The sequence below is a fragment of the Anomaloglossus baeobatrachus genome, chromosome 12 (genome assembly GCF_048569485.1).
Source record: "Anomaloglossus baeobatrachus isolate aAnoBae1 chromosome 12, aAnoBae1.hap1, whole genome shotgun sequence".
NCBI classification, from domain to species: Eukaryota; Metazoa; Chordata; class Amphibia; order Anura; family Aromobatidae; genus Anomaloglossus; species Anomaloglossus baeobatrachus.
The window spans coordinates 94402631-94424627 of record NC_134364.1 but is presented as its reverse complement, the minus strand read 5'-3'; the positions used below and the strand labels follow the sequence as shown (position 1 = coordinate 94424627).

Below are 21997 nucleotides of genomic sequence, written 5' to 3'. Positions count from 1 at the left end.
GGGTTCTGGAATCGTCAGGACCGGTTGGCGGGACAGGAGCGGCTCTACAAGAGAGATAGGTGAGTACGAGACAATGGCACAGGGAGACCTGACTCCTAGCTTAGCAAACACGAAGAACAGGCCCCGCCCACTTGGAAAGGAACCCCCTATATACCCTGTACCTGCATCTTCAATATCCTGTTGGGGGACGCTGGCCCTTTAAGAAAAGGTCAATGACCGCGCGCGCGCCCTAATGCGCATGCGCGAGGCCTGGGTGCCAGAAGCCAGAGCAGGATGCGGTGTACAGGAGGCAGGAGTGCCGGGCCGGCTCAGGACAGCAGAGGGACGCCGGGACCGGGGATCGGGGACCGGGTTGCCTGGAGGACGCAGGTGAGGGAGCATGGAGGCTGAGGAGCTGGGGACCGGGGAGCGTGGCACGGGAGCGGGGAAGCGAGGCAGAGGAGCCGGGGAGCGTGGCAGGGGAGCCCGGGAGCGTGGCAGGAGAACCGGGGAGCGTGGCATGGGCACTGGGGAGCATGGCACGGACACCGGGGAGCGTGACAGGATGCATGAGTTGGGATAGCATGGGGTAACAGTACAAAAAAAGGTAATGGTTATATGGGGTTAACCGGGGGCATGCAATACATACCATACAAGACACTTTGGACAATTGTACCTTCCAGCTTTGTGCAGTTTGGGGAAAACCCTTCTCTATTCCCTGTGCTATGCCAAGTGCACAAGTACCATACAGACATGGAGGTGAGGAACTGACCGGACACACAAGAGACAAACCTAGGCCTCATCCAACAACAAGAAAGCAGATTGTGAGCCTGGCCTCTCCTTCAACATTTGTGTCTGACTTCACAAATGCTCTTCTGGGCTAAAATTCCCTTCTGGGCTAAAATTCCCACAGGCACCTCCAAAATTTTGTAGAAATCCTTCCCAGAAGAGAAAGATGTTATATTTGTAGAGGGGCCCACTCCATATCATTGAGTATGGATATAAAATGGGAGGTCGTCAATGTTCCTGTAGGTGGGATCTTGAGGGAACGCTTTTTCTTCATGCAGTTTATATCATCCATACCTGCAGGTCAATTTGTGTAGGCCTATTCTTCAATAGTTTTTTCTCTAGTGATGTATTATTATTTCTGTACTGTGTTATGGTTTAGGTTTCTTCTCCAGTGGTCTGGCAGACGTTCCGTGATCTCTGATTCTTTTTTTTTACCATTTTTGGACTGTGCTGTGACTTATTAAGCATTGACTCTTGTGTCTTTCAGTGATCACTGGTCACTTAGTCTTATATCAGCCACCAAATGTTATATCAGCCGAAGTTAACTCCACTGCAGTCATTCCCTGTGTGTCCAGGGAAGATTCGGATCAAGGTCATCAGATTGCCTGGTATCAAAGGAAATGGATCTTGGATGAACGTCCTCTGTTAGTGAAATCATGCTCTAGTGATAATGATAGACACAAATATACCTGTAAATATGAAAAAGGCATCTCTAAATTATCCATATCTAATGGTCAACCCAATGACTCAGGGGTTTACTTCTGTGCATTTATGTTTGTTGATAATTACATTTTTGGAAACGGATCATATCTGAATGTTGGAGGTAAGAAATGGAAAAATCATTACAAGTTATTAATTATACATGAATAAATCAACATGGGAGCTTTAGTTTTCAGTTTAGATCTCATATACTGTAGGTTATCAGTAGAAGATTATTGTGGATCCAACTCTCTGCACCTCCATGATCTGCTGATTGAAGGTCACAGTGCACCGGAATTGGTACCATCTCCCACCAATACAAGTATCATGGAGGTTGCACATTGCACAATGCACAGAGTTTTGCTCCTCCAATGACTTTCAGACCTTTTGGTGCATTTGTTGGGAGCTGAATTTGTATTTGGTATTCATATACAGGTAGTCCTCGGGTTACAACGGTCTCGAGTTACATCATTTCGTGGTTACGACGCTTTATACGACGCTCTAGTCCAGTGCTGTACAGAGGAAAACGAGTCTTCTGCACGCCATAACACCCTTCATTATGGCTCCCAAATGTAAGCCAGACTCATCTGATACCGGCCCCAGTATCTCCAGCACCTTCTGCAACTGCCTCCTAAGCTAAGTGTTTGCAGTACTGTACTGTTATTATGGTACAGTACTGTATGAACGTATGGTCCGACTTACATCGAAATTCAGTTTACGACGCCGCGTGAGAACGGATCATCGTCGTAAGTCGAGGACTACCTGTATACCAAAGTCCAGGAAAAACCTATTACCCTAACGTATACATGCCTGGTCACAAAGCCCACATAGATACCAAGTAACTCTCCTTTGCCTGTGCAAATATCACAGTAGGGGATGATGTCATTTTGTAAAAGCAAATTATTATATCTATAAATACAAGATTATTGTGTTTTTATCTCATTATCACAACTAGACATATTTAAAGCAGTTTCTATTCCTTGTGTAGACAGGTCCACTTCTCGAAACTCGATCCATATTCTTTCTTCTCTTCAGCCTTTGCGTACTCACAGCTTCATTCAACTGGCTTGTGTGGTACATGAGGCTCGTGATACAATTCATATTACCTGGAATATTTCCAGAAGACAACACAGGGGCCGGACAATCTCTAAAAGGGAATCAAATGGGATACGGACAATAATGAATTTCATCTCACTGCCTGGAGACAACTGGAACCCCGGGCAGAAGATCATCTGTGAAGTTTGGATTCTATCATCTCCTATCGGTGTTCATTGGGTAATACCAGAAAAAGGTAAAGTAATAATGCATCCTGGATCTGGAATTCCTTACAAAATAACTAAAATATTTAACTATGAAGTGTATATAATACAAATTGAAGCCAATTTAGGTGTCATTTTCTTTCAGTACACAAAACCATTCTTACGTTCTGGTCAAACAGATATAATGGTGGAAAGGTAAAAAATATGTCAATTAAGGGTTAGTTCTAAGGATATTTTTTTGTTTCTTGGTTAGATTTGTATTTGTAGATGCCACATTCCCACAGGTAGCCCCTTTTGTTTTCCATAGTTACCTACATTTTATATTGTTTTTGAGGTCTTGGATCTTCTTTTCTTTCTCAAATCTAATTTTGTAAGTAGGAACACATCTAAACGACAATATGAACAGTAGAAAAAAAGTGGGATAAGCATATGGTCTTCAGAAGGACTGGCTAACCACCTAACATGCATAAGGACCTCCCAAATGGCAGATGATGTTGGAGGAGAGAAGTATTAGGCAGTGACTTTACTTTTATAATTGAAAATATGTGAATGGCCAGCTGCCCAACTCATCTGGTTATGGGGGAATCCGTAGAGATACAAGTGAATCTCAATAAATTAGAATATTATCAAAAAGTTTATATATTTCAGTAATTCAATACAAAAAGGAAAACACAAATTATATAGAGTCATTACACACAGAGGGATCTAATTCAATTGGTTATTTCTGTTAATGTTGATTATTATGTCCTACAGCGAATGAAAACCCAAAAATCATTATCTCAATAAATTAGAATAATTACCACAAAACACCTGCAAAGGCTTCCTAAGCGTTTAAAATGGTCCCTTAGTCTGGTTCAGTAGGCTGTACAAGTATTAGGAAGACTGCTGACTTGACAGATATCCAGAAGGCAGTCATTGACACACTCCACAAGGAGGGTAAGCCACATAAAGTCATTGCTAAAGACGATGGCTGTTCACAAAGTGCTGTATACAAGCATATTAATGGAAAGATAAGTGGAAGGAAAAAGTGTGGTAGAAAAAGGTGCCCAAGCAACCGGGATAACCACAGCCTTGATAGGATTGTTAAGAAAAGGTCATTCAAAAATTTGGTGGAGATTCACAAGGAGTGGACGCTGCTTGAGTCAGTGCTTCAAGAGCCACCGCACACAGACGTATGCAGGACATGGGCTACAACTGTTGCATTACTTGTGTCAAGCCACTCATGACCAATAGACAGCGGCAGAAGTGTCTTACCTGGGCCAAGGAGAAAAAGACCTGGACTATTCTCAGTGGTCCAAGGTGTTGTTATTAGATGAAAATAAATTTAGTATTTCATTTGGAAATCGCGGTCCCAGAGTCTGGAGGAGGAGTGGAGAGGCCACAATCCAAGCTGCTGAGGCCTAATGTGAGGTCTCCACAATCAGTGATGGTTTGGGGAGCCATGTCATCTGTTGGTGTAGGTCCACTGTGTTTTATCAAGACCAAAGTCAGCGCAGCCGTCTACCAGGAAATTTTACAGCACTTCATGCTTCCCTCTGCCGACAAGCTTTTTGGACATGGAAGTTTCATTTTCAAGCAGCACTTTGCACCTGTCCACATTGACAAAAGTACCAATACCTGGTTTACTAACCACAGTATCACTGTGCTTGATTGGCCAGCAAACTCACCTGACCTAAACCCCATAGAGAATCTATGAGAGACACCAGAGCCAACAATGCAGACGAGCTGAAGGCTGCGATCAAAGCAACCTGGGCTTCTATAACACCTCAGCAGTGCCACAGGCTGATCGCCTCCATGCCACATTGCCGCATTGATGCAGTAATTCATGCAAAAGGACATGACCAAGTATTGAGGCATTTACTGTACAGACTTTTCAGTAGGCGCCAACATTTCTGAGTTTAAAGTCATTTTTTCAGTTGATCTTATATAATATTCTAATTTTCTGAGATAATGACTTTTGGGTTTTCATTTGCTGTAAGCCATAATCATCAACATGAACAGAAATAAACACTTGGAATAGATCACTCTGTGTGCAATGACTCTATATAATATATAGGCATAGATCCCTCTGTGTGTAGTGACTCTATATAATATATAGCAATAGATCCCTTTGTGTGTAATTACATAGTTACATAGTTACTAAGGTTGAAAAAAGACCTAGGTCCATCTAGTTCACCCTTCCTCCACCAGTTCTACATTTGGTCACAAAGTGATTTATAACCAACAACGTTGTGTGTAGTGAGGAAATCATCCAGCCCTTTTTTGAAAGCTGTTATAGTATCTGCCATTACTACCTCTTGTGGTCGGCATTCCACAGTCTGACTGCTCTAACTGTAAAGAACCCTTTCCTATTTAGCTGCCGGAATCGCTTTTCTTCCACTCGCAGTGAGTGCCCCCTGGTCCTTAGTATTGTCTTCGGAAAAAATAAGTCATGTGCCAGTCCTTTATGTTGACCACACATGTATTTATACATAGAAATGAGATCTCCTCTGAGACGTCTTTTTTCTAAGCTAAACATATCTAACTTTTTCAACCTCTCATATCATACGGGCGGCCTCTATTCCTTGTAATAATCTAGTTAGCCGCCTTTGAACTGACTCTAACTTCTGAATGTCCTTTTTAAAATGTGGAGCCCAAAACTGAATCTCATATTCCAGATGTGGCCTTACAAGTGATTTATAGAGGGGTAACAATACGTTGGGATCACGGGATCTAATCTCTCTTTTTATATACCCTAAAATCTTGTTTGCTTTAGCAGCTGCTGCTTGACATTGAGTGCTGCTGCTCAGCTTATTTGTAATGAGAATACCCAAGTCCTTCTCCTGTTCTGTAGTCCCGAGTTTACTTCCATTTAATGTATACGCAGTTATAGGATTACTACGTCCTAGGTGCATTACTTTACATTTATCAACATTAAATCTCATTTGCCAAGTATCTGCCCATTATGACATCTTGCCAGATCTTTTTGTAATATTGTACTATCAAGGCCAGTTTTTAATATCCTACATAGTTTGGTGTCATCAGCAAAGACTGACACTTTACTATCAATCCCATCCACAAGGTCATTATTAAAGAGATTAAACAGAATCAGTCCTAGCACAGATCCCTGCGGCACCCCACTGCTGACTGCAGCCCATTTAGAGAATGTTCCATTTATGAATACTCTTTGTTTCCTATCTTTTAGCCAATTCCTTACCCAGTTGCATATAGTTTCCCCTAGTCCTTGCTTCTGGAGCTTTAGTATAAGGCTATTATGTGGTACAGTATCAAATGCCTTTGCAAAGTCCAAATAAATCACATCAGCTGCATTACCAATATCCAGGTTTGCACTTACCCCCTAATAGAACCCCAACAGGTTGGTTAGACATGATTTATCTTTCATGAATCCATGCTCTCTGTCAGTTATTATATTATTTTCTGCAACATATTTTTGCATGTCATCCCTTAAAATGCCCTCAAAAACTTTGCATACTACTGATGTCAGGCTTACTGGACGGTAGTTGCCTGGATCTACCCTCTTACCTTTCTTAAATATCGGTACCACATCAGCAATCCTCCAATCCTGAGGCACCAACCCTGTTACAAGCGAGTCTAAAAAGATAAGATACAGCGGTCTGTCAATTACAGAGCTCAATTCCCTCAATATTCGTGGATGAATGCCATCTGGCCCTGGGGATTTGTCAATGTTTAATTTACTCAGACGTAGGCGTACTTCTTCTTGTGTTAATTTAATTATAACGGGTGGTGAACTTTGATTTTTCACTTGTTGAATGATGCCTGGTACAGTCAGTTCCTTGGTGAACACAGATGAGAAATGCCTATTTAATATCTCAGTCTTTTGTTTGTCCTCTATAACTAACTTGTTATTATATTTTAAGGGGCTAATACTATCCTTTGTTTTCCTTTTGCCATTAATGTATTTATAAAAGATTTTGGGATTTATTTTAATGTCATTGGCGATTTTTGTTTCAGTAGCTAGTTTTGCTTGTTTGATTTCTTTTTTTGCATTGCCTATTGATATCTTTATACTCCTGAAATTCTATTTCTGTATTCTCAGCCTTCAAGATTTTAAACGCCCTTTGTTTTTGTTTTATTATACTTTGTACAGTCTTATTTATCCATAGTGGTTTCTTTTTATTCCGGGACATTTTATTACCAGAGGGTATAAGTTTTTTACAGGACTCTAGCAGTATATCCTTAAACTTTCTCCATTTATGTTCAGTATCCCCAGGTACCATGACTTTGTCCCAATCTACACATTTAAGCTCTTCCCTTAATTTGTTGAAATCAGCTTTCCTAAAATTCCAGGTTTTAGCATTTCCCCTTTGAAATGTTTTATTGAATATTACGTTGAAGCTTACCATATTATGATCGCTGGTGCCCAAGTGCTCCCGGACCTGTAGATCTGAAATTGTCTCCGGTCTATTTGACAGGACCAAATCTAGCAAATTATCTCCCCTCGTCGGTTCATCTACCATCTGAGAGAGGTAATTGTCTTGAATGGTAGATAAGAATTTCCAGCTTTTAGCACAACCAGAAGATTCTATGTCCCACTGTATGTCTGGATAGTTGAAATCCCCCATAATAAGAACCCGATTATTATTATTATTATTATTATTATTAGCTGCCTTTTCAATTTGTTCCAGCATTTTACCCTCTATTTGTTCAGGTATGTTAGGAGGCTTATAGTAAACTCCAATTAGCATTTTTCCATTATTCCCCTCCCCATGTACATTTACCCATACTGACTCTACATTGTTGCAGTTCCCCCCAATGTCATCATTCAACACAGGTTTTAGGTTAGATTTGATAAATATACACACCCCACCACCTTTTTTGTCTTTCCTGTCCCTCCTAAATGTACTATAACCCTGTATGTTTGTCACCCAGTCATGGCTTTCATCCAGCCAGGTTTCCGTAATGCCGACCACATCATAATCCATGGTTGACATAAGAGTCTCCACTTCATTCATTTTGTTTGCAAGACTTCTTGCATTTGCCAGAAGACATTTAATCCTATTAACACCTTTATTACTCCTAGCCTCCCTACCTTCCTTGCATGTCCCATCCCCCCTAATCCTTCATTGACCCCTACTATCTCACTGTCTCTATCTGCTCTATCTATCCCCTTTTTTGCTCCACTACCCTCCCTCCCCCCAGATCCTAGTTTAAAAGCTCCTCCATCCGTCTGACCATATTCTCCCCCAGCACAGCTGCACCTTCCCCATTGAGGTGCAGCCCGTCCCTACCGTAGAGCCTGTAGCCGACTGAGAAGTCAGCCCAGTTCTCCATGAACCCGAACCCTTCCTTCCTGCACCAATTTCTAAGCCACGTATTTATCTACCTAAGCTCCCGCTGTCTTTCTAGTGACGCTCGTGGCACTGGTAGTATTTCTGAAAACACCACCTTGGAGGTCCTGGACTTCAGCTTCTCTCCTAGTTCCCTGTAATCATTTTTAAGGACCTTCCACCTGCCTCTAACTTTGTCATTAGTACCAATGTGCACCATGACCGCTGGATTTTCCCCAGCCCCACCCAGCAATCTGTCTATCCGATCCGCAATATGCCGAACCCGAGCACCCGGCAGACAACACACTGTTCGGCATTCACGGTCTCGGCGACAGATGACCCTGTCTGTCCGCCTAATTATAGAGTCCCCTACCACTAACATCTGTCTGGGCTTTGCTGCACTCCTATTTCCCTCCTTCCTACAGGAGTTGTTTTCCTGGTTGCTAGGAGCAACGTCCTGCTGTAGTGACCCTAGTCCTGGCCCTTCATTCCTAATATCAGCCAAACAGGCATATTTACTAGGTTGTGCCAGGTCAGGACTAGGCTCCCTGACACTTTTCCCCCTACCTCTTCTTCTAACTGTTACCCAACTACCTACCTCTGGGTCCTGATCTTCTCCACCTCCACCCTTCTCCATATTACTGGCCCCAGCCAGAGAAAGCTCAGTGAGCTCTAAACTGCTCTCCAGGTTTGCAATGCCCCTGAGTGTTGCAAGCTGCTTATTTAGATCAGTTACCTTGGCTTCCAAATACGCAACATGCTTGCATCGAGTGCAGACATATTCACCCTCCAACGGCTGCTCAAGGCAATGACTCTATATAATATATAGAAATAGATCCCTCTGTGTGTAATGAATCTATATAATATATAGGAATAGATCCCTCTGTGTCTAATGACTCTATATAATATATAGGAATACATCCCTATGTGTGTATTGACTCTATATAATATATAGGCATAGATCCCTCTGTGTGTAATGACTCTATATAATATATAGGAATATATCCCTCTGTGTGTAATGACTCAATATAATATATAGGAATACATCCCTATGTGTGTAGTTGTGCCGCCCCTACAACGGTCGAACCACTCAGATCTAGGGGTCTGCTGTGGCTTGAGGGTCTCCGAACCCGGGGGCTTGTGGCCACTCGAATGTAAAGGGAGTGTTTACAGGGGATAAGAGTTTGTGACGCAACCTGTGGTTCGCGGTAAGGGGAGTAAAGCTGCTGCCGATGGGAGTACCCGGGGGAGATGGAGTGGGGCAACCAGATGACGTTCCCTCCACGGGTAGGGGAGGCCCCGGGACTCTGGATGGTGGAATGCTGGTGTAGGGCTGGTTGGGAGCAGGGGAGGACCATGTATTCACTCAGGCAGTGTTGGCGATGATGCGACAGCAAAGCAGACTCTGACAACAAGGGAAACCAAGTCTCTGGGTGCCGCTGCCCTCTTGGGGGAGCCCGTCCGGGTATTCGTCCCCTATAGTACTGCGGGGTGGTCTGGAGCCTGCCTCCGTGCAAAAATTAGAAGTGTTCTCGTGGACCGTTGGCGTAAAGCTGTCTGGGCCCCGCTCCCTACTTGTTGGTAGTGGAGCTGTGCTCTCAAGGGCTCACGCTTGGATTTCTGTGGGCTGCGTGGGTTGGAAAACCCTATCCCCCTCGTTGCGCTAGTGTCCCTGATCTCTGAGCTTCTTGGGGACAGTCCATAAAGTCACTATCCTCCGCAGGTTAATTGCCGGGTTGCCTAAAGCTACTCCCCGACCTAGGGTCCAGTACCCCGCCGTGGTTTCGGTTCCGGACCGGTTATTAGACTCAAGCTGTTGACCATCCTCCAATCCCCTGCGACCGGGTCTCTGACTCCTCCGGACCCAGACCACCGTCTACGACCCAACTTCTAACTCCCAGGGAGTCACACACTCCCCTAGCTCCTCACTACTCGAGAGCTACGACTGTTCCCCTTCTATTTCCCTCCCGCCAGTCTGCTTGACCCCTAGGTGGGCGGCCCTATTCCAGCTCAGCAGCCCACTGGTGTGTCTGACAGGGTGTGGTGTGAGGTCTGGTTGGGATTTAGATGTAGACAGAGGCAGTACCATAGGTTGGGAAACAAGACACATTGTGGGAATCCCAGCCTATTAAAAAGCCAAAAAAAGGCATATTAACTAATGTGCTCATTGGAGATCCTTTTCAGACAGAGCTTACTGCTGATTTAGACTTGTAGTGGCTTAGGGATAATCTCTTTGATGATGACTAGGGTGCATTCCACATTATAGCCATCAATGATCAGATTCTTAATGATAACTGAGGTTAATGGGCAAAAATTTGAATAGAAATGTTATGTACTTATCATTTTTCTTGCATATTAACATCATCAAAGTTGTCCTTTACAGCGGAAATACATGGATATCTCACGCATAAGTGTCAAGCCTTCCTGATACCGGTGCTCATTTCTGGGATGTTACTACTGCTGACGTTGTCTCTTCATCTCATCAGGACCTTCAAGCTCAAAGGTAACACATACAAAATAAAGCATCTTATACAGTAGTGGGAAAAAGTTTTTGTCCACTTCCTGATTTTTTATTCTTTTGCATGTTTATCAGACCTAAATGTTTCAGATTAGCTAACAAATTTAAATATTGAAGAAAGATAACACAGGTACACACAAAATGTAATTTATAAATGAAGGTCTTTATTATCCAAACCTAAAGGGCCCTGTGTGAAAAAGTGATTGCCCCCTAAACTTAATAACTGGTTGAGCCACCCTTAGCAGCAGCAACTGCAATCAAGCATTAGCAAAAACTGGCAATGAGTCTTTTACAATGCGCTTGATGAATTTTGGCCACTCATCTCTGCAGAATTGTTGTAATTCAGCCACATTGAAGGGTTTCCGAGTATAAACCTCCTTTTTAAGGTCATGTCACAGCATCTCAATCCGATTAAGGTCAGGACTTTGACTAGACCACTCCAAAGTCTTATTTTGTTTTTCTTAAGCCTTCAGAGGTGGACTGGGGTGTTTTGGATCATTGTGCCGCTGCATCACCCAAGTGCGCTTCAGCTTGAGGTCACGAACAAATGGTCGGACATTCTCCTTCAGGATTTTGTAGTAGACAGCAGAATTCATGGATCCATTTACCACAGCAAGGTCTTCCAAGTCCTAAAGCAGCAGAACTGCCCCAGACCATCACACTACCACCACCATAGTTTACTGTTGGTATTATGTTCCTTTTCTGTAATGCTGTGTTACTTTTATGCCAGATGTAATGGGACATATACCTTCCAAAAAATAACTTTTTGTCTTGTCAGTCCACATAGTATTCTCCCAAAAGTATTGGGGATCATTAAGATATTTTCTGGCAAAACTGGGACGAGCCTTTATGTTCGTTTTGATAGCAATGGTTTTCGTCTTGGAACTCTTCCATGCAGGCCATTTTTGCTCAGTGTCTTTCTTATGGTGGAGTCATGAACATTTACCTTAACTGAAGCAAGTGAGGCCTGCAGTTCTTTGGATTTTGTTGTGGGGTCTTTTATGACCGCTTTGATCAATCAATGTGCTCTTGGGGTAATTTTGGTTGGCCGGACACTCCTGAGAAGGTTCCCCAATAGTCCACTTCGTTTCTCATTTGTTTCTGAATTTCTTTGGATCGCGACATCATGTATAGGTGTTGAGGATCTTTTGGTCTACATCATTTTATCAGGCAAGTCCTATTTAACTGATGTTTTGATTGAGAACAAGAGTAACAGTAATGAGGCCGGGGTGTGGCTATGGAAATTGAACTCAGCTTCCTAAAGATATGAAAATGCACAGAATGTAGGTTTTAAAGCGGAGGGCAATAACTTTTTCACACAGGGTCCTGTAGGTTTGGATTTTTTTTTCCCTAATAATAAAAACCTTCATTTGTAAGCTACATTTTGTGTTACTTGTGTTATTGTGACGCCCTGGGCAAGCCAGGGGTCACAGGTCATCACACCACCACACCCTACATCCCAGTCAGGAACACCAAAGCTACCAAAATCCTTGTTGCCTTCCTCCAGGGGCTGATGTTTACACCAGGGGGTGGGCCAGGCGGTTGGCTCCGCCCACCGAGGAGTACACAGCCCTGGAGGCGGGAAGAACCAGGCAGTCCAGCTAGGGACAGAAAGGAGTAAACAAGCAGTTTAGCCCAGGCAGGGCTTGAGTAAGGAAGTGGTAAAGGAGCTAAGTGAAAGTGAAGTAGTAGTGGAGCAAGGAAAAAAAGGAACAAAAGTGCACGTAGAAAGGCCTGAAGTGAGTCCAGCTAAGTGCAGGACGGGTCAGCAAGGTCAGTAACAGCGGTGATCGTCTGGAGGGGGACTGCTCGGAGGTTGCTGGAAGGACCGCGGTCGAGTAGTGCCGGCGGTCTGGAGCAGTATACGAAAAACAGTCAGCACCAGGGCAGGGGCCTCTCGGACTCCGGCAAGGCTAGGAGTCGCCATAATTTGCCGAATCCGTCAGTGAAGGGGACGTCGATCCCCCAACAACCAAGTCCCGATTGAAGACAACCGTCCAACCATTAGTGAGGAGCACCACCACCGCCAGGGCACCAGCTCCTCAGGGCCAGCGTCTGCTGGCAAAGTAGGGCTCCTCCGGCCCATATCCAAGCCGGGGAGCGGGTTACCGGTGGGAACCCATCGCTACCAACTTAGAAACATCAGGTGCAGGTCAGAGGGACATCACCGTTACCTGCTGGGAGAGCAAGTGCAGCCGTCCGTGGGAACCGTCTTTCCAGCCGTGTGGTTTACCGTAAAACTGTGTCAACGTCTCAGGCTGAGTGAGTACCACAGTGCCGCAAGGCACAGCGCTGCCCCCGCGTCCCTGCGCCCACCAGGCCCTGCTCCTTCCACACCATCACCGGGCCCCGGGATCACCAACCCCTACCCACGGAGGGGCAACACAACACCTGGCTGCTCCGCATCACCACTCCCGGGATCCCCATATTGAGCAGCGGTGGTGCTACAAATCACCACAACCGTGGGTGGCGTCACGGACAATCTTCCCCAACAAAATCCCCTTTTCACTCACGGGCGAGGAGCGCCGCTAGAGTCCCCGGGATCCGGCTCATCGCTCGAGCCACCGAGCAGCAGCAGGCCGCAGCAGCCGCGGCAGCCAGACCCAAGGAGCAGTGGGAGAGCGCGGCGTCCCCTCCTCCGCCCACGACAACTTGGCGTCACAAACAGGATCTTACCGCTCTGCCATTGGGTAGAGGTGCGCCTTGTAACTGCCGGAGGTATCCGGCTGAAAATTTCCAGAAGTCGCCATCTTTGGCGCGAAAAGTTCCCGCTCGAGCGTCTTCTCGAGTAGCAGAGGCGTGAAGGCCAAAACTCCGCCCCAATAGAGGAGTGGCCGGAAAGAAGCTAAGGGGGACGCGATGGCGGCTGGCGGCATGTAACCGCAGCTATAAAAGCAGGGACGCCAGGACTCTGCAGTCACTCCGTTCCTGGAAGAAGAAGTCGCTATGTGGATGCCGTCCCGAAACACCGTGGCCCCCGCGCCGGGAACCGCAGCGTGGGTGGAAATCCGGACCGCACAGCTCCACCTAAGGCTGCAGGTGAAGATGCAGCTCCTCTTGGAGGAGTGGGAGACCGGCATGGCGGACGGTTTAGCCACCGTGTGGAGACGCGAGGAGGAGGCGGAGGAAGGGAGGGTGAGTGACCCACGCCCCTATGTCCCCGAGGGACCGGTCGCTGCGGCTGAGGGACCCGGTCCAAGCCCTCTCCCTCCACTGCCTTCTTCGCCACCCGTCTTGGAGGCCGTGACCCCGCCACTAGGCCCGCTGCCACCGCAACCGCTAGCGATACCCAGCATGCCTGCCCCGGCGGGCCGACCTGTAGCCGGAGCCCGTAGCAAGCCGGAGGTGTTGCCGTGGAAGGCCCCGAAGTCTGCACCGGAGGCATCTTCTGAAAAGTTCCCCGAGCCGGAGCCGATGACCCGCTCCGAGCCGAAGGCCAAGCCGCGGAAAGCCCCTGTGCCCATCCCCCACACCTCGGCTGAGGTAGCGCCGGGTTGTTGCTGTAAGGCAGCGCCCAAGGCCAAGACACCGCGGGACATGCCGCCCAGATTCCTGACAGTGGGCAACGTCCAGGATGTCCCGCGGGGCCCGACCCGTGCGCCGGAGCTCGCAGCAGCGCCGTATTGGGACAGGGAGCCGGTACCGCTGGGCCTGGAGATCGGAGAGAGGGAGAGGAAGAAGGCCGAGCTGGTGGCCCGAGCTATCCGAGAAAAGGAGAATCTCCGTCAGGCCACGTTCCGTGTCCGGGGTCCGCTGTACGAGGGGCAGGTCAGGCGGTTTGATGTCCGCCGGGGCTACGGGTTTATCTATGAACCGGGCCTGGAGGCCGAAGTGTTTGTAGCCCGACGGGATGTGAATGCCCACCTGCCTGAGGAGCATCCAGGCTGCAACCTAATGCCGGGAGACATTGTTCAGTACACCCGACACTGCGGAGAGAGGGGGTGGTTTGCCCTAGATGTCAAACTGCGGGGCAGCCAGGAGAGCAGAGTGAGTCCTGCACCCCCTCCCTCGGATGAAGCTGAAGGCCTGGAGTAGGGCAGCGGAGCACCGTTGTCCAGTCCCTGTTGGGACCACCTGTGAGTTCATGTTTAAAAGTTGAAAAGTTTGTTGAAAATGATAAGAAAAATGATTACCGAGTACTTCACCAGATTATCTTTGTGATTGAACCGGCCGGAGCCGGCACCGTTGTCCCCGTGGGGACCGTTTAAAAAGTTGCATGGGAACTATCCATGGACAAGCCCGTGAACTTGCAGGGCAACCACAAACGTTAAATGGCTTGTAAATATGTTGTTTTACCGTACCGTTTTCCGCAGTTGCCGCCTCCGGAGAGGCAGGTTGGAGAGAGGGCCCTCAGCAGAGCAGGCTGGGGCCCAGCCACCAAAGGAACCGGTGGCTACCCTCTGGAGGGGAAGGACAGATCCCGCTCGGGTAACTTGTGCTGGACTGTGGGTCAAGGGGTGCTGCCTGGGCTTTAGGGGCAGCATCAGGGCCAGGTTGCTTGGGTGGGAGAGAGCGGAAACCGTACCCGTAAAACTGTTTAGTAACGTTTAAGAAATGTGCCTCCCGTTGTGGGATGATGTTATGTTTTACATGTTATTTTTACATTTTACAGAAAAATAAAACCGGTGTTGGACGGGCAGCCCGCGGACGGTCTGCATTTTGCTAAGGGGGAATGTGACGCCCTGGGCAAGCCAGGGGTCACAGGTCATCACACCACCACACCCTACATCCCAGTCAGGAACACCAAAGCTACCAAAATCCTTGTTGCCTTCCTCCAGGGGCTGATGTTCACACCAGGGGGTGGGCCAGGAGGTTGGCTCCGCCCACCGAGGAGTACACAGCCCTGGAGGCGGGAAGAACCAGGCAGTCCAGCTAGGGACAGAAAGGAGTAAACAAGCAGTTTAGTCCAGGCAGGGCTTGAGTAAGGAAGTGGTAAATGAGCTAAGTGAAAGTGAAGTAGTAGTGGAGCAAGGAAGAAAAGGAACAAAAGTGCACGTAGAAAGGCCTGAAGTGAGTCCAGCTAAGTGCAGGACGGGTCAGCAAGGTCAGCAACAGCGGTGATCGTCTGGAGGGGGACTGCTCGGAGGTTGCTGGAAGGACCGCGGTCGAGTAGTGGCCGGCGGTCTGGAGCAGTGTACGAAGGACAGTCAGCACCAGGGCAGGGGCCTCTCGGACCCCGGCAAGGCTAGGAGTCGCCATAATTTGCCGAATCCGTCAGTGAAGGGGACGTCGATCCCCCAACAACCAAGTCCCGATTGAAGACAACCGTCCATCCATTAGTGAGGAGCACCGCCACCGCCAGGGCACCAGCTCCTCAGGGCCAGCGTATGCGGGCAAAGTAGGGCTCCTTCGGCCCATATCCAAGCCGGGGAGCGGGTTACCAGTGGGAACCCATCGCTACCAACTTAGAAACATCAGGTGCAGGTCAGAGGGACATCACCGTTACCTGCTGGGAGAGCAAGTGCAGCCGTCCGTGGGAACCGTCTTTCCAGCCGTGTGGTTTACCGTAAAACTGTGTCAACATCTCAGGCTGAGTGAGTACCACAGTGCCGCAAGGCACAGCGCTGCCCCCGCGTCCCTGCGCCCACCAGGCTCTGCACCTTCCACACCATCACTGGGCCCCGGGATCACCAACCCCTACCCACGGAGGGGCAACACAACACCTGGCTGCTCCGTATCACCACTCCCGGGATCCCCATATTGAGCAGCGGTGGTGCTACAAATCACCACAACCGTGGGTGGCGTCACGGACAATCTTCCCCAACAAAATCCCCTTTTCACTCACGGGCGAGGAGTGCCGCTAGAGTCCCCGGGATCCGGCTCATCGCTCGAGCCACCGAGCAGCAGCAGGCCGCAGCAGCCGCGGCAGCCGGACCCGAGCAGCAGTGGGAGAGCGCGGCGTCCCCTCCTCCGCCCGCGACATTATCTATGTCTAATATTTACATTTGTTTGTGGATCTGAAACATTTAAGTGTGACAAATACGCAAAAGAATAGGAAATCAGGAAGGCTGATGTGATTCCTAGTTTGGGTTTGACAGTGCCTTGTTTAAAGCACATTTCATCAGGATCTGTTCCAAGTAAGTAAGGGACGTAAACTTTTTCTTTCTATCAACCATTATTCAAAACCTCTCCAGCAAAAAAAAAAAAAAAAAGAAAAAGGCCTAAAAAAACCTTCTTATATAAAAAGCAAAGTGGATTTTACACATCTGTTCCAGATCAGGTCTTTGCTAAGCCCTCATCCAAGTCATGTAAACACTGTTCTACTCCATGTCAGGCTTCGTAGGAGGCCTGGCGTGCTCCCATGGGGTCGACTACGTGGCCCTTTATAAGGCTCACCTGTCACGGGTGTGTCACGCTTGAGAGACAGTCCTGTGGTGTCCAGCTGTAGAAGGTTGCAATATTTGGCTACACAAACTGGTCTCTGACATTATCGTCTTCTTTGCTTGGGATTAATTCCTTTCCCTTTAGGACCCTGCGGATATAATCACCTTTCAGCTGTTAATCATCACCACTTCCCCTTGTGTCCTTAAATACTTTCATTTTCGCTTAGTTTTTGCCGATGATAGAGTTAAAAAATATACAGGCCTTGGATGCAACAGTCAGCTTGTATCTGTGTCGCCCTGGGCAAGCCAGGGGTCACAGGTCACAACACCACCACACCCCACACTCCAGGTAGGCACATCACAGCTAACCAGAAATCCTTGTTGCCTTCCTCCAGAGGCTGATGATTCACACCAGGGGGTGGGCCAGGCGGTTGGCTCCGCCCACCAAGGAGATCACAGCTCTGGAGGCGGGAAGTACCAGGCAGTCTAGTCAGGGAGGAGGAAGTGGAAGGAGTGGAAGAGTAGCCCGGGGAGGGCAAGAGTGAACAGGAGTCAGCTCAGGGACGAGCTTGAGTAAACAACAGAGAAGTGAAAGTGAAGGAAGAAAAAGTGGTAAAGGAGGAGAGCAAGAAGTGGTGACAGAGCAGAGAGTGTGCAAAGCCTGAAGGGTCCAGCTTTGTGAAGGGCCAGAACAGCAAGGTCAGAGACGGCGGTGACTGTCTGGAGGGGGACCGTTTGGAAGTTCCTGGAAGGACCCCATTGGCTGTGTGCCCGGTGGTCTGGAGCAGTGTTCCGAAGGACAGTCAGCACCAGGGCAGGGGCCTCTCAGACCCCGGCAAGGCTAGGAGTCGCCAAATTTGCCGAATCCGTCAGTGAAGGGGACGTAGATCCCCCAGCAACCAAGTCCCGATTGAAGGCAACAGCCCAACCTGAAGCAGAGAGACACCGCCACCGCCAAGGCACCAGTTTCTCAGGGCCAGCGCCTGCGGGCAAAGTGTAGAGCTCCTCCGGCCCAGATTGCAGTCGGGGAGCGGGTAACCGGAGGGAATCCACCGCTACCATCAGTCAAACATAGGTGCAAGGAAGAGGGACATCACCGTCACCTACCGGGAGTGCAGGTGCAGCCGTCTGTGGGACCGTCCTACCAGCCGTTTGGTTTACCGTACAAACTGTGTTCGAGTCTCAGGCTGAGTGAGTACCACAGTGCCGCAAGGCACAGCGCTGCCCCCGCGTCCCTGCGCCCACCAGGCCCCGCACCTCACAACCCATCACCGGGCCCCGGGATCACCAACCCCTACCCACGGAGGGGCAACACAACACCTGGCTGCTCCCCATCACCATCCCCGGGATCCCCATCCAGAGCAGCGGTGGTGCAATCACCACAACCGTGGGTGGCGTCACGAACTATAACAATCCCCACACCCAACCACAAATCCCCTTTCACTCACGGGCGAGGAGTGTCGCTCGAGAAACCCTGGGATCCGGCCCACAGCTCGAGCCACCACTGAGCAGCTGCCGGACCCGAGCAGAAGGGGTGAGCGCGGTGTGCCGACACCCTCCTCCCCGCCCGCGACATATCCATCTGAAGAAACATTGTTGTTTCCTGCTGTACCTCTCCCTGAGTCATCCTGGAGATAAGTTGTTCATGTGCTTTCCTCTGTGTGCGCTCCCTGTGTGCTCATTCCATCCGTTGCCCACCTAGGACCCAGTTCTAGAGTCAGTCAGAGTCCGGTATCCTGCTCAGCGCACAGGGGCAGAACCTATCTAGGGTGGTCAGGGGAGCCAGGGCTAGCAAAATGTTTGGTCAGAGGTCACTATTTCTCCCTTCCTTAGACACAGGGTTTCGATTCCCTTCCCTGTCACTGTTTGAAAAAAAGTAGTGCTCAAATTAGGTTTCAAAATGGTTTTGCTTTGAATTTTAAAAGGGTCCTCTTATCTAGATAATGCCTTCTCCTATGCCACATAGTGTTTGGTAACATGGACATGGTCGTCTACTTCCCCATACCGTGACATCACCTAGACACACATCTATGTCGTGGTGTTAAGACTTCTAGTGCTGCTGTGCCCTGTTCATGTGTGGCCTCGAGTGCTTCTACTACCTGCTTTTCATTCTCCTATCTGCCTGTGGCCTCAAGGGCTTCTATTACCTGTTTTCCAGTCTCCTGTCTGTGTGGCGCCCTGGACAAGCCAGGTTGTCACAGAACAACACCAACACACCCCACACTCCCGGTCAGGCACACCGAAGTCAGACAAAAACCCTTGTTGCCTTCCTCCAGGGGCTGATGTTCACACCAGGGGGTGGGCCAGGCGGTTGGTCCCGCCCACCGAGGAGTTCACAGTCCTGGAGGCGGGAAAGAGAGTGAGTTCAGTTTGGAAGTGAAAGTGAGAGGAGGGAACAGTTGAGTAGCCTAAAGTTGGTCCGGGTGTGTGGCCCGGACGGATCAGCAAGGTTGGCAGACGGTGGTGACCGTCTGCAGGAGAGGCTTATTGGAGCTAGCCGTAAGGACCGTGGACGGGCGGTGGCCCGGCGGTACCGGACCGGTACGCAAAGAGAAGCCAGCACCATCCGGCAGGGGCTTACGGACCCCGGCAAGGCTAGGAGTCGCCGTGAATTTGCCAAATCCGTTAGCGAAGGGAACCTCCTGGGTTTCCCAGCAGCCAAGTCCCGACAGAAGGCAACAGTCCAACCGAGAGAGGGAAACACAGTCACCGCCAAGGCTAAAGTTCCCAGGGCCAGAGCCTGCGGGCAAAAAGGGCTCCTTCAGCAACCTTCAAGCTGGGGAGGGGGTTACCGGTGGGAACCCATTGGAACTGTTACACTACACAGGTGCAGGGAAAGACAGTCACCATCAACCTGCCAGGAGGAGAAACACTGCAGCCGTCTGTGGGACCCGTCCATCCAGCCGTTTGTTTTACCGGAGAATCTGTGTACATCATTGGCTGAGTGAGTACCACCGTGCCGTGCGGCAGATCGATGCCCCCGCGACCCTGCACCTCACCAGGCCCCGTAGCCCGCCTGTCAACCATCCCTACCCCATCACCGGGCCCCGGGACAACCAACCCCCCTACCCACGGAGGGGGAACTAACATCCAGGCTGCTCCCTGTCATCGCTCCCGGGATCCCCGTCCAGAGCAGCGGTGGTGTCACCAATCTCACCACAACCGTGGGTGGCGTCACGGACAATATCCAATCCCCACAATCAATCCCCACCCTTTTCACTCACGGGCGAGGAACGCCGCTCGAGTCCCCGGGATCCGGCCCACCGCTCGAGCCACCACCGAGCAGCAGCGGCAGCAGCAGCGGCCGGACCTGAGCAGTGGGAGAGCGCAGCGTCCCCTCCTCCGCCCGCGACATCTGCCTGTATCCACCCGTACTTCCACTATCTGCTTTCTCAGGCTCCTGTCTGCCTCTGACTTCCAGTGCTTCTACTACCTGTTTTCCAGTCTCCTATCTGCCAGTGTCCTCCAGTGTTTCTACTACCTATTTTTTAGTCTCCTGTCTGCCTGTGCCCTCCAGGGCATTTACTACTTGCTTCCTGGTCTCCTGTATGCTTGTTTGCTTATGGCCTCTAGTTTTTCTAATACTCATTTCCCATGTACTTCACCTTCCCGCTGCACCACTGCCCATGACCCATGTACCCACCTAGACCTTGGGCTTAGAGGACCCACCTCACCAAGTGAACCAAAACTATGGATATCCCATTCAATTAGTTCCAAATAAGAAAAGTAAAACTCAGCTGAAAAGGTAGATAGACAACTTGATTTTATCCATTGCTTTTATTTTTCAGGTACCAAAGGTCAAGTTTCTATGGACAATGATGCTTTGCCTCAGGTAAACCTTAGTTTGATCCAAGATGACCTTGCAACAGTTTTTGAGGCGTAGCTTGATATGCACTCACTGATTTCCGAGTTTGGTCCAAGAGAAAAAGCTAGTAGAGCTTTAGGTGCGTCTCCTTAATGTGGAGAGTTCTGTAGGTAATCTCACATATGCTCTTGGTTTTACAATTAATGCTGATTTCAATTATAGCCATGCTCTAGTATACATGTTCCTGTAGCCTATTTTTCTCCCCAGGATATGTCCTCATAGGAAGGAAAAATGTCTTTCATCTGTAAGAAACACGTGGGGTCACCAACGGTTGTTAGTTGTCCATTTGTCGGACCCAGGGAAATGGACTGATCACCACTCAGAGAAAAAAAGTAGTGCTCAAATTAGGTTTCAAAATGGTTTTGCTTTGAATTTTAAAAGGGTCCTCTTATCTAGATAATGCCTTCTCCTATGCCACGTAGTGTTTGGTAACATGGACATCAAGATGGTCGTCTACAGTCATAAACCCAAAAATGAGTCAGAAGATTCTTGTTACAAGAGTGGCTCTTGCCAGTTAATGTAATAAACTACTGATCTAGCCAAACATGGAAATGTTGGTTGTTAGGGAAATGTTTAACGGGGTGTGGTGCACATTTCCAGAATCCTGGAATGAATTGATGCATAATCTAGAACAAAGATTAATGTTTGATTTTGCATTATAGGCTGAAATTGTCTACACAGAACTGAATATGGCTCATCTTACTAGACACAGGAAGTCGTGAATGTCAAAAATAATATGTAAATGAGAAAACCGTACACGCCCCCGAGGAGAATTGTTTACAGAAAAGTACAAATCATGAATTTATTGTACAGTCAATGTGTGGCCCTAATTTACTTTTCCTAATAAAAACATGTAAACTGTTAACCTTATTCCTATTTTACTCTACTACAGTAATAACATGTCAATCCTTTCAAATGTGGGTCATTATCTTAATTTATTTTTTCCTACATGGCATAATCTGAATGTTAAGTTAAGCACCATAAGAGTCAATAAACTGACTAGTTATCATGAGCACTAGGTAATCTTTTTTGGGTATCCATAGACAGCAGATGACACCATGCTGGAGACCAATGTGGCCCTTTTTGTGCCAATGGTACAATAACGTACAATATTTTGACTCCTATTTTGGGACAAAATACTGGAACAGACCTCCTGTTATCCTTTTTTGGACTTATTAATCACATGAACATCCCTTATGGGGTTTGTTATACCTCCGGAAAGAACCTCAGAAAGAGGAGTTTTGTGTACTCACTGGGTCAGTGAGTGGAGAGGGTGA

The 21997-nt window shown here is 48.3% G+C and overlaps 1 long non-coding RNA gene across 1 annotated transcript; it reads left to right on the top strand.

Moving 5' to 3' along the window:
- The first annotated feature begins 2692 nt into the window (after positions 1 to 2692).
- LOC142258370 (uncharacterized) lies at positions 2693 to 21614 on the top strand. Its single transcript, XR_012727755.1, has 4 exons — positions 2693 to 2758; positions 10398 to 10517; positions 20644 to 20687; positions 21383 to 21614. It is a non-coding gene; the product is annotated as an uncharacterized LOC142258370 (long non-coding RNA).
- Positions 21615 to 21997: the final 383 nt, after the last annotated feature.